Source organism: Pteropus vampyrus, unplaced genomic scaffold (genome assembly GCF_000151845.1).
Source record: "Pteropus vampyrus isolate Shadow unplaced genomic scaffold, Pvam_2.0 Scaffold456, whole genome shotgun sequence".
Taxonomy (NCBI): domain Eukaryota; kingdom Metazoa; phylum Chordata; class Mammalia; order Chiroptera; family Pteropodidae; genus Pteropus; species Pteropus vampyrus.
The window spans coordinates 300921-311976 of NW_011889237.1; positions in this window are offsets into that span (position 1 = coordinate 300921).

The window sequence follows — 11056 nt, forward strand, 5'->3', positions numbered from 1 at the left end:
CCCCTCAGGCTCCGCCCCCTCAGGCTCCGTCCCGCAGGCCCCGCCCCTCCCGCGTGTAACCCTCGGTGGGCGCCGCGCTCAAGCCTCCGAAACTTGGACCGAAGCTGGCGGGGCGGGGCGGGCTGCGCAGGCCTGGGCGCCGCGCTGTCACCTGGAGCTCGCAGGGGTTAAAGCGGCGCCGGGAACCGGGAGTCCGAGGCCGCCGGCTCGGACAGGTGTTCATTCTCTCTGATTTGTTCTAACCGCAGGTATTTACTGAGTGCCTCCTGGGTACCCTGCACTATGCGGGGCTTTGCAGAAACAGCAGTGGACAAAGCAAAAGTCCTGCCCGGTCAGCAGAAGGTAAAGGGAGAGAGGCAGGCGTGGGGAAGCCAGGAGGCTGTGAACGAATACATACATCATGCACGTATCAAGCATAGTGTAATGCACAGGGTGACATACGCTGTTTCCCGGCGAGTACGTAACATACACAGTAGAGTGACACGTTTGATATTATTTGTATGATAAAAAGTACCAAGCGCCATCGAAGGAAATAAACCAGAGGAAGAGTAGGTGACATGGAGGAATGTTTTCATTTAAATAGGGTCATCAGGGAAAGTCCCATTGAAAAGGTGACTTCTACCAATGACTTGAAGAAGGTGACATGAGTATGTGAGGAACGAGTTTGCAAGCAGAGGGAACAGCCGGTGCGAAGGCCCGGAGGCAGGAGAGTGTCGGGTGTGGTTAGACGACTACCCAAGGACACCAGTGTCTTTGACTTAAAGGAAGCGGTGACAGCATAGGGGGGTCCTGGCGACCACTGAAGACCGGCTTTCACCTTGGGTGGGTTGAGACCGTTGGAAGGTTTTGAGCAGAAGAGGGACGGTGCCCACAGTTATTAAAACGTGGCTGCCTCTGGCTGCCGAGCTGAAAATAGTCTGGGGGGAACAAAAGTGCCAGGAGGGAGACCCGTTACGATGATGTTGCAAGAGATGGCAGTGGGTGGACCAGGGGGCAGCTGCGGAACTGGAGAGAAAATGAGACTTTGGGTATATTTCGAGGGTTTATTCGTTGGATTCCTATTGCGTGTTGGCACCGTGCTAGGGACCTTCTCATATTCTTTGTCGTAATTTGTCCTCACAGGAACCCGACCAGCTTTCCCCGAGTCCGTTTTTTCTGGTAGTGTTGAAGTTTTATGAAGCAACCTCCCACCTCTACTGCTTAAACAGTTTCCATCTCCCGGTCATCACTTATAAACATAGGTTCTTTGAATGTCAACTGTAATTGGAAAAAAATAAAATAAAATAAACATAGACTCTAACTTAAAACAGGGCACTTGATATATACACGTGACGTCTGTAATAGCCCCCTTTCCTGACCTCCACGCTCTGGGACCAGCCGTGGCGCTTTTGTCTCCAAGTTAGCGCCTTCGGAAAGGCGTGAGGCCATCTCCACCCAGGAGATTCATTTCTGAGGGATTCGTGTATTTACGTTCATTCCTTTAACTCGAGAATGCAAATGCCGCAGAAGCAAAATCCTTGTCGAACTGGTTCACCAAAGGGTTCTCAGAGTAGGGGCTCCCGAAACAGTCATTCACTCATCCATTCATTCACTGAGAAACGCCTGGCGAGCACTTGCAGTGGGCTAGGCAATGGGGGCTTCGCCGTGCAAAGCATGGAGCCAGCCCTCAAGGAACGTGCAAATCCTGGTTTTGACCAGTGGGTTGACCAGTTCTCATGGAGCAGGTGAAGGCTGGGTTTATCCACCCGACAGCCACTTGATTCAGTCTCAATTCCTTCAGCTCGGCCCACCCAACCAGGCACAGGGGAACCCAAGGGAGAGGTCAGCTACAGCCAAAATAACCGGGTACTTTGTCATCGCCCCGATGACACTCTCCCAGACACACACAAGCCTTCGGAGGTGCCGCCTTGCTACCTTCTATCCTTGATACCGCCTGTCTTAGCAAGATCTAGAGAGGGGGAACAGGAGGAGATTCAAGGAAGCTCTTCCCATTGAAAACGAGAACAGAGCTGGAAGGGACCTTCTTGACCAAGAATGTTAACCGCCTGAGTCTGCGCATAACTTCTGCCATTCCGTCTTCCTCCTATACTTGTTGCTTATTTTTGATTTAAGGATTCAGACTGAGACCTTGTATACACCATGCCCCTGTTCGGTGCTTCCCCAACCCATTCCAGGTGCTCTGAAAAGGATGTAAAAGAGCATGGAAATGCGCTAGGCCAAACGGACTTGCTCTCCATCAGAATGCGGATCTCTCCATGATTCCCCTGGAATCTGCCGTGCTCCTCCCTGCACGTGTAAGCCCACCTACGCTCCGTTTTTGTTTCTCCTGCCATGGCGTGTTAAGTTAGATTTTCCACGTTTGAGAGCTCTCTCTATGATACAGTTAGCTACTGACCAATACAGTAAATTATGCAAACGTTATCGAGTTCCTGGAAATATGCTGAAAGCTGTTTTACGGGAGAGGTATGAGGATTTACAAATAGCAAGGAGTTTTCCCAAAAAGGCCCAAACTGATCATCCAGATGAAAAGCAGCCCTAACTGAAGTAGAAGCCAGGATGATCTCAAAAGAGTCCACATGCTTTTGACAATATGAATCTCAATTCTCTCTGTTCTTTCCCAAAGCGTGATAGTTCTTTTTATACATGGAAACAGATGTCACGATGCTAAGATACAGCTGGAAGGAAACAAGAAATGTCTGTCTTAGGGAAAGAGCTGGAAAAGAAAACACGGTGGATGTGATGGCAGCCGACCCACTAGGCATGTACACGCCAACTTTGGAGTCTCTCTTGGGAAGGTGGTGCCGAACCCAAGGGACTATACCCTAAACTGACTACTAGAAAGCCTCATCATAGGTTTACATGGATATTTTTAATGGAGCATTTTCCAGTGACATAAGATGAGGATTTACTGTCTTTAGAATGAATACGCCCTGATGTTATTAAATAAAACACATTTTTATTTATCTTGTCGATTTATGCACATGAGATCTGAAAGGAATCGCACTTAGAAGGGTAGTCTTCGATGTTCCTTGATGTGTCTTGAAAAATTTAGAAGCATCGGAAAATACTCCCGTTTCAGTTAAGAGAATCAGTCAGTGTCAGTAAATTTCACTGCTTTGGTTCGAAAACCAGAACATTCCAACCCAAGGCCACCATTACCCTTAGGAGAAATGTCCCAGCTAGAGAAAGAGAATAAGAGAATAGAGGTTACTATTAAGGAGGCTTTAATGCCTGGTTGCTGTTTTCACCCCAGGGCAGGACACCATGGGGGTGGGTGGGAGTGAGGGTGAATTCTGAGCAAGCCTCTTAGGTGGGTGAAGGATGACTGAGCACACAGACAATTCCTCCGGCCGTCTGAGTACATATGAGGTTGAGGATTTGTAAATTAAGCGCATTAAAAGAATCTAGGCACCCGCACCCCTTGATAATCTTTGTATACCCCCCAGTCCCCCCAGGGATCAATATGCCCCAATTAACCTACTAGTTTAAGCCGGTCACAGCACTCCTTCTTCTCCTTGGCCAGGCTTTGGCTCGGGGTACTCATGAGACCAAATTCTAGCCAAAGAGATGAGGGGGAGTGTATGGAATGCTTTTCCCGTGATGAGTGATGTCCTTTTGCAGGGAGCAATGACAGATATTTCGTAACCCTAAGAAACAAGGTCAAGGAAAGCCCACAAAGAGGGGATGGTGGGGCAAAGGGCAAAAAGCCTCTCACTGAGCTGGCGGAGCAAGCCTGTGGCTTCTGGTCAAGTAAACAGTGTCTGTCGTCATGGCTTAAGCCCCTGTGAGTCGAGCTGTCATAACTTGCTGCCCAAAGTGTTCTAACTGAAACAATCGCCAAAGGTCATTTCGCTTGCACGTCCCCGCTCCCCCTCCCCCTCCCACTCGCCAAAGGTCATTTCGCTTGCACGAAGTGTTCTAACTGAACACTCCCCCTCCCCGGGGCGTCTCTTCACTTTGGCACACTGTGTGACGGCCTTGACCTGATGCGAAGATGCGAAGCCAACGGCAGTAACTAGGAGGGTCAGATTCTCGAGCCAGGACGCCTCTACCCCAGCTTCAGTGTCTTGGGCCCACGAGGCCAGGAGGGACGAGAACTGAAGATTCACCACCTAAATAAGGGAGACGTCCAGCCCAGCACTGATCTTTGGGAAGAACCTGCTCCACGGCACGGCATGGGAAAAGGCTCTGAGGCACACTTGGCACGGTCAAATGGTGGTGGTCATATAGGGCCTTGGGAGGCCATGGGGTAGGGGCTTTGGATTTTATTCCAAGTGTGATTAGAAGCTATTTGGGACGTTTCGAGTAGGAGAGTGATGTGACTTACATTTCAAAAGGATTATTTTAGCTGACATAAGGTAATAGAGTGAATGGGATTGGGTTTGAGGTGGACAGAGTATAATCAGGGAGACCCTTTAGGGGGATACTGCAAAAGTACACAGGGGTATCACGGTGGCTTGGACTAGGGTGGAAAAGTGGAGATGATGAGAAGGGGGATATATCATAGCTACCTATACACCTATATACCTATGTATACGTATAAGCTTATTTAGATATACATCTTTAAATATCAGTCTATGCAAAAAGGCACAAGAAGGCAGAACTGATAGGCTGCTGGATTACATAAGCAGTCCTTGGAGCCAGATCAGATGAGAACAAGTTCTAGCATAAAACCGATGTCCCAAAGTCGTACCCAAACACATAACAAGGTGGGACTGCAGGGGAGCCGGGACCAGAACAGGCAAGAAACTATGATATCGCCACTTCCAGTGGCTGCCAGCACAACAGGTTCTCGCGGGCCCATACAGAAGAGAGATGAGGGCGTGATTGCAATCAGAGGCTCAGAAAATTCCCTAGTTTATCAGGCCAAAGGGTTGTTTGAGGATTTCTTTTTCTGGCCTCCAGGACATGGTTGCCTCAATCCACCCAGTCTGCCCCACAGACTGTGGCAATTGGACAAAGGTCAACTACTGAAGGTCAGCTTAAAGTTCAACCTTCCCACCTCCTCTCCAGCCCCAAAGGGAAGGCAGAGGAGAACACGTGGAATAGGGATAAGTAAATGGTGGGTAGTCAGCTGGTGGAATACTATACAGCCATGAAAAGGGATGCCCTACAGAGGAGCCAACATAGTGAACCTCAAAAAAAGAATGTTGAGCAAAAAAAAGCAGGCCACAGAAGTGTACCAACTGTATGTTTCCTTTTACAGAAAAGTCAAAAGCAGGAAACCCAAAATATCTTGTTTAGAAATACTTACATGTTAGAAAGACATAAGAAATTCTTAACATCTTACAGAGCACTGATTTCTTCTAAGAGAACTAAAGAGGGGGAAATTAGGTAGGGGCTTGCAAGATGCTAGTCATGCCCTAGTAAACTAGGTGATAGGCAGATGGTGTGCACTTATATTAATTATTCTTTAAACCGGGCACACATACTATATTCAGTCTTTTTGTATCCTTTATGTGTCTCACAATTAAAAAATAAATAAAAGCAGACCCTCCAAACTCTGATGATATTAATAACTGTTTTTACTTCTCTAAGCTCACAGTGAAAACTAAAAGTCCATCAACAGGAGAATAAAGTGTAGCCTAGTCCATACCTTGCAAGACTATATGCATCAGTTAAAAACGATAAGCTTGACCTATAAATAGCATAGTTCTTAAAGAGATTGTTGAGGAGGATGAGCAAATTGCAGAATGATAACATCTGCCACTGTAGACAAATACATATAAGATATCATTTGTGTTAAGATATATAGTATACATTATCATATACATTATATATTAATATATTTAATGTATACATGATACATATATAATTAGTATGTATACATTAACATTTATTAATGTATACATGCTATACATTCATATTCGCGTAGGAAGTATGTTGTAGTGGGTTGCGGGATGGCCCCCAAAACATAAGTGCACCTGAAACCTGCGAACGTGACCTTATTTGGAAATGAACTACACCTTTGCAGATGTAGTTCAGGTAAGGATCTGGAGATTAAATCATCCTGGCTTACCCACTTAGGCCCTAAATCCAATGACGAGTGTCCTTACAAGAGACACAGAGGAAAGACACAATGGAGGCGGCCATGTGCCACTGAGGCAGAGATCGGAGTAATCCAGTCACAAGCCAAGGGATGCGGACAGAAGTTGGACAAGGCAGGAAGGAATCTCCCTTAGAGGATTTAGAGGGACTTTAGCCCTGCCTACCCCATGATTTCAGTTTCTGGCCTCTAGAGCTATGAGAGAAAATGTGTCTGTTGTTATAAGCCACCTGGTCTGTAGTAATTTGTTACAGCAGCCCCGAAAAAACTAATACAGATATTCATTCAACTGCTAAAAGTGGTCACCTCTGGACAGGGAAGAGGGGGTCAAAAGACACAGTCATCTCGTCTGCCACGTTCCAGTGTTTTACACGGGGAAAGGACTACATCATTCCTTGCAGCGTTAAAACTTTTCTCTGCTTACCTGTTTGCAACCTGGCTCCCCCTTGGAATGTCATCTCCACGAGAATAGGGACTTTGTCAGTTTGGTTCAGTGCTGTATCTCGCACCTAGCATAGAACCCGGCACCCAAGGGATCTCTAGAATAAATAAATGAAGGACCTTGGTTTACGTAAATACTTCCAAAGTTCCATTCGTGCTCAGGGCCTCCCACTTCAAACTTTCTCTGTCCCGAAGCCTGGAAAGGGAGATTTCCATGGGCACAGTCTGGACACACAACTCAATCATTCATTGAATTGTTTTTGACCAATACAAATGGGTTAGGGGTTACAACAGTAAACAAAACAGGCACAGTGTGCCCTTCCCCACACACACCAGAGCTCACAAGCCAGGGACAGATATTACGATCAGAACACTCAAGATTAACACCCCATGTCCTCTGTCTGGATGTTCTCAAATAGACATTCGAATAAAAATATGTTCACAAAGCACATTTTCTCATATTCAAGAAAAAAATCAGAAGACTATATTATTCTTTGAATCTAATTCGAGAAGATTAAGCCATAAACTTTTTTTTTTTTTTGGTATATTGGTGAATCTGACCAGTTCTGCAAATCCAGTTCATTATTTGACAAATTGGCTTTCAGAAAACTGGTTTTCGATATATTGGACCACTTCTGTCAGGATCACCTAACGCCAGATATGGGTCATCAGTTCAAATGTCACACCCTCTAACTGACTTCCCCCGCCAGGCAGCTGGTTAAACATCCCTCCCACTCCCTGCCCGTGCACTCTACACACTATTTCGTTTTGCTTCCTGCACGGTGCAAGACTAAATCATCCTATTAATTTGTTCACTTTTATCTTCCATCTCCTCCTATTACAAGGAAGCTTGATGGAAGCGGAGCCCTTTCTTGTTGGCACATGGCGGGCACACAACAAATGTTCGTTATGTGACTGCATCGTTCCCTACAGCCCACTGATATCTACCACTGTAGGCTCATGGCAAATGGAGGGCATGGGCTACTTTATTGCTGTCTTCCCTTTGACCTTCGGCCACTCATCATCACCTACAACTCGGGGATCTGCTACGAACAGGGTTTTAGACAGTACTAATCCTTGTTAGCCTCGTGCTACAGATGACACAGGTATTACCATCAGCAGAAGTCTCATTTAATCCCAAAGAGATTTAGACCAGCCATACAAACCATCTAAGGCTTGCTCTGGGCAAGGAAAGGTGACCAGATAAGGTGAGACTCCCCACCCTCTGGCTTCATTCTGCTTTTTTCTCCCCTTATGTATGTATAAAGCTCTCTCTGGAGAAGACAGGCTTCCAGAGAAACGGATCATGAAAAATACAAAGTCTCTAGTGTGTTCGGCAGGCACGTATGGTGAAGGAAGGGTGTAATAAGATGCAAAGAAATCTCATTGTCACACGTGCACGTGCGCGCGCGCGCACACACACACACACACTTCCTTTTTTCCATACTATACTCTCTTCTCTGCACATAGAAGGCCTCCAGAAGGCTGCTCCTGGTTTAAAAACCTTCCCCCACCCCATTTTGTTGCATGCCGGTGCAAGTCAAAGCAGCATCCAGATCCTTCCCACCCATAACCCTGTTTTTCCCCGTAGCACACTGATTGCCATCTGAAATTAAGTTCTTTGTGTGTTCTTAATTCTTGCCGCTCTGGTTCCCAGCTGTTTCTCCAGTGCTTCCCATGCAGTTGAGTACACAGTAGCAGCACAATAAATATTTATAGGAAGATTAAAGATACCAAGAATTTGGAATTTGTCTGTCTAATCTACGTTCGTGACGGTTCCGGGGTGTCTGTTGTGCTTCTTGGAGGCGTCCCTCTAGCAACGTGGCCCTCGGATGGAGTTAGCAACCCAGGGACTGTGCTGGCTGGAAAATTACTGTTTGGCTGTCGCCCATGGGAACATAGGCTATCGCCCATGGGAACATAGGCTATGTTGTAAGTCGGTATTGGGCATTTCTGAAGAAGGGCCCGGTTGGGGCTTCGGTAGTAAAGGCCTCACAGTGTCCCCTGTCTCACTTATCCTCGCCCTATAGCTTAACAATAGATTGTCCCCAGTGGCTTAACCCAGAGCTTGGAACGTCCCCTGCCATAGGAAGTCGCCCCGCTACTTTCCGTGGATGCCCTTATGCTTACCAATCACAATCCTTCTGGTCCAGCGTTCTTTCCAAACTACTCCCATCTTTGTCCTGTTGTAGCCACCAGCCCCGGAAAGACACACGGACCACTGGAAATCAGTAAGTTATAGGAAACATACTCTTTATTCACCCAGCTGGGTCTGCCAGGGATACGCAGACCCCAAATTAAGCAGTCCCAAAATGTAGAGGTACAGGGTTTTTAAGCCCTAAATCCCATTCCTCATTCTGTCTTAAACACAAAGGTCTATTTTTCTCTTATTCACTACCTGTCAACCCACAGGTCGGTTGTGCAAGCAGGGGTACAGAAGCAGAAAGTTATTATTAGAATGTTATGTTCCCATGGGCAATAGCCTATGTTCCCATGGGCGATAGCCTATGTTCCCATGGGCGACAGCCAAACAGTAATTTTCCAGCCAGCACAGTCCCTGGGTTGCTAACTCCATCCGAGGGCCACGTTGCTAGAGGGACGCCTCCAAGAAGCACAACAGACACCCCGGAACCGTCACGAAGCCCCTAGAATAATGCCCAGATTTTCCCTTAAATGCCCGCAGCCGGACCGAGAGGGCAAGGAAGTTTTCGAAGGTGTTAACCTGCTGCCTTCTCAGGTCACACGTGCTCTGACACTTAGACGCTTATTCTAAATAGCCCAGGTCCTGGGTGGGTCTGTTAGCTGAGCGACACAGGCAGCAGGAGCCCCGGACTCGGATGCCCTCTGGTTATATTTCTTTTGGACATTTAGGGCAATTTAAACCTTTCTTTCATTTTTATTAGCGTTCTTTTATTGATTGTATTTACTTGTATTCATGATTCTTTGGGTGATGGTTTTTTATTATGCTTTAGGATGTCACGGGCGAGTCTGAATTGGCTGGAGAGGCTCTTGGATGTAGGGACAGCCCCTCTGATAAAGCTGCGGGCTCTGTTCATTGCTCCTCCACGTGGTGACGGCCGCCGATCGGACTCCCCCAGGTCCAATCCAGGATGCAGCTCCCGCCTGCAGCTCGCGCCAGGGGCTGCAGAAGGATCCCGGCCAAGCGCTCGCACCACTCTCAGCTCGCGCGTTGATTGGCTGGCGGAGCTGGTCCAACATCGTTGGCTACTGCCCCGCGGAAGACTGGCTTGAGCGCCAACCAATCGCAAGTCTCTCTGGTGCATCGGCCGCTCCTCTCAGCCAATCCAAAAGAGGATCCAGAAAAAGGCGGGCCCAATAGGAACTGGGCAGCGGTGTCGGTTTGCCGTCAGACCGAGAGGGCCGTGGATGTCACCTTGACAACCTGACCGGTGATGGGAAAGTTAGTCTTGCCCCACCTGCTGATCTCTTCCGGTCCCGAAATAGTCACCCTTGGCGTCACTGAGTCACAGCCTACAGCTTGATTGCTGTGGGACAAACGGGGGGATTTGCGGCTGGGACATGATTTTTCTTTCATTTACATATTCAGATATGCTTATTGGGCTCCCAGTCTGTGAGGACCCAAAGCGCTTGGGGAATCTGAGGGAACTCCACGAAGTGCAGAGGGAAGAAAGTGAACAGATTTGTAACTTCAGGTAGTAACTTGAGGTAACTCAAGTTAGTGAGAAGTGACAAATAACTCGGATTACAGAATAGAAAGTAGCTGAACCAAGAAGCAGCCTCTCACCAGACACCAAATCTCTGGCACCTTGATCTTGGACTTCTAGCCTCCAGAACTGTGAGAAATAAATGTTTGTTTATGCCACCCGATCTATAGCATTTTTGTTGTAGCAGCCGGAATAGACTAAGGCAAGGACCTTTTACACTCTTTAACTTACTGAGGACCCCAACGAGCTTTTGTTTTCGTGGGTTATGCCTACTGATTAGAATTAACAATAAAATTAGAAAGAACTACCAAATGAGAAATAACAACTGAGAAACCTATAACTATATAATATACTTATTTTGAAAGAACAATAAGCCAATCGATACGCGTTACCATGCACAACATATTTTTATGAAAATAACTATACTTTGCAAAACAAAAAACTAGAAGAGTGGCATTGTTTTATTTTCGCCCACATCTCTGACTGTAATTTCATCGAAGGCAGCTGGATCCTCATCTCCGCTTCGGTGTTCCCTCTGTCGTGGTTTCGCATGGCTCGTAGCCTCTGGAAAACTCCGTTTTACGTTCACGATAGAATGAGAGCGAAAAATGCAAACAGCTGATTATGAATCGTATTTTATGTAACTAGAGGCCAGACACACACTGAGAACCACAGGCCTCTGCAAGCGGGTGAATGAACGAGCATTTTTAAGCCTCTTCAAAGTTGTTTCCTCCATGAAAAAAAAAATTATATATGCTTGTAGGATGAGCATTCGGATGATTTTACACAGTTTACAAAGGGTGTTCTAAGCAATACGAGGGAAGGATCTAAAAACCAAGGGAGGCAAATTGTGCAGTCTTGTGCCCTCGAAGTCGATGAGGGT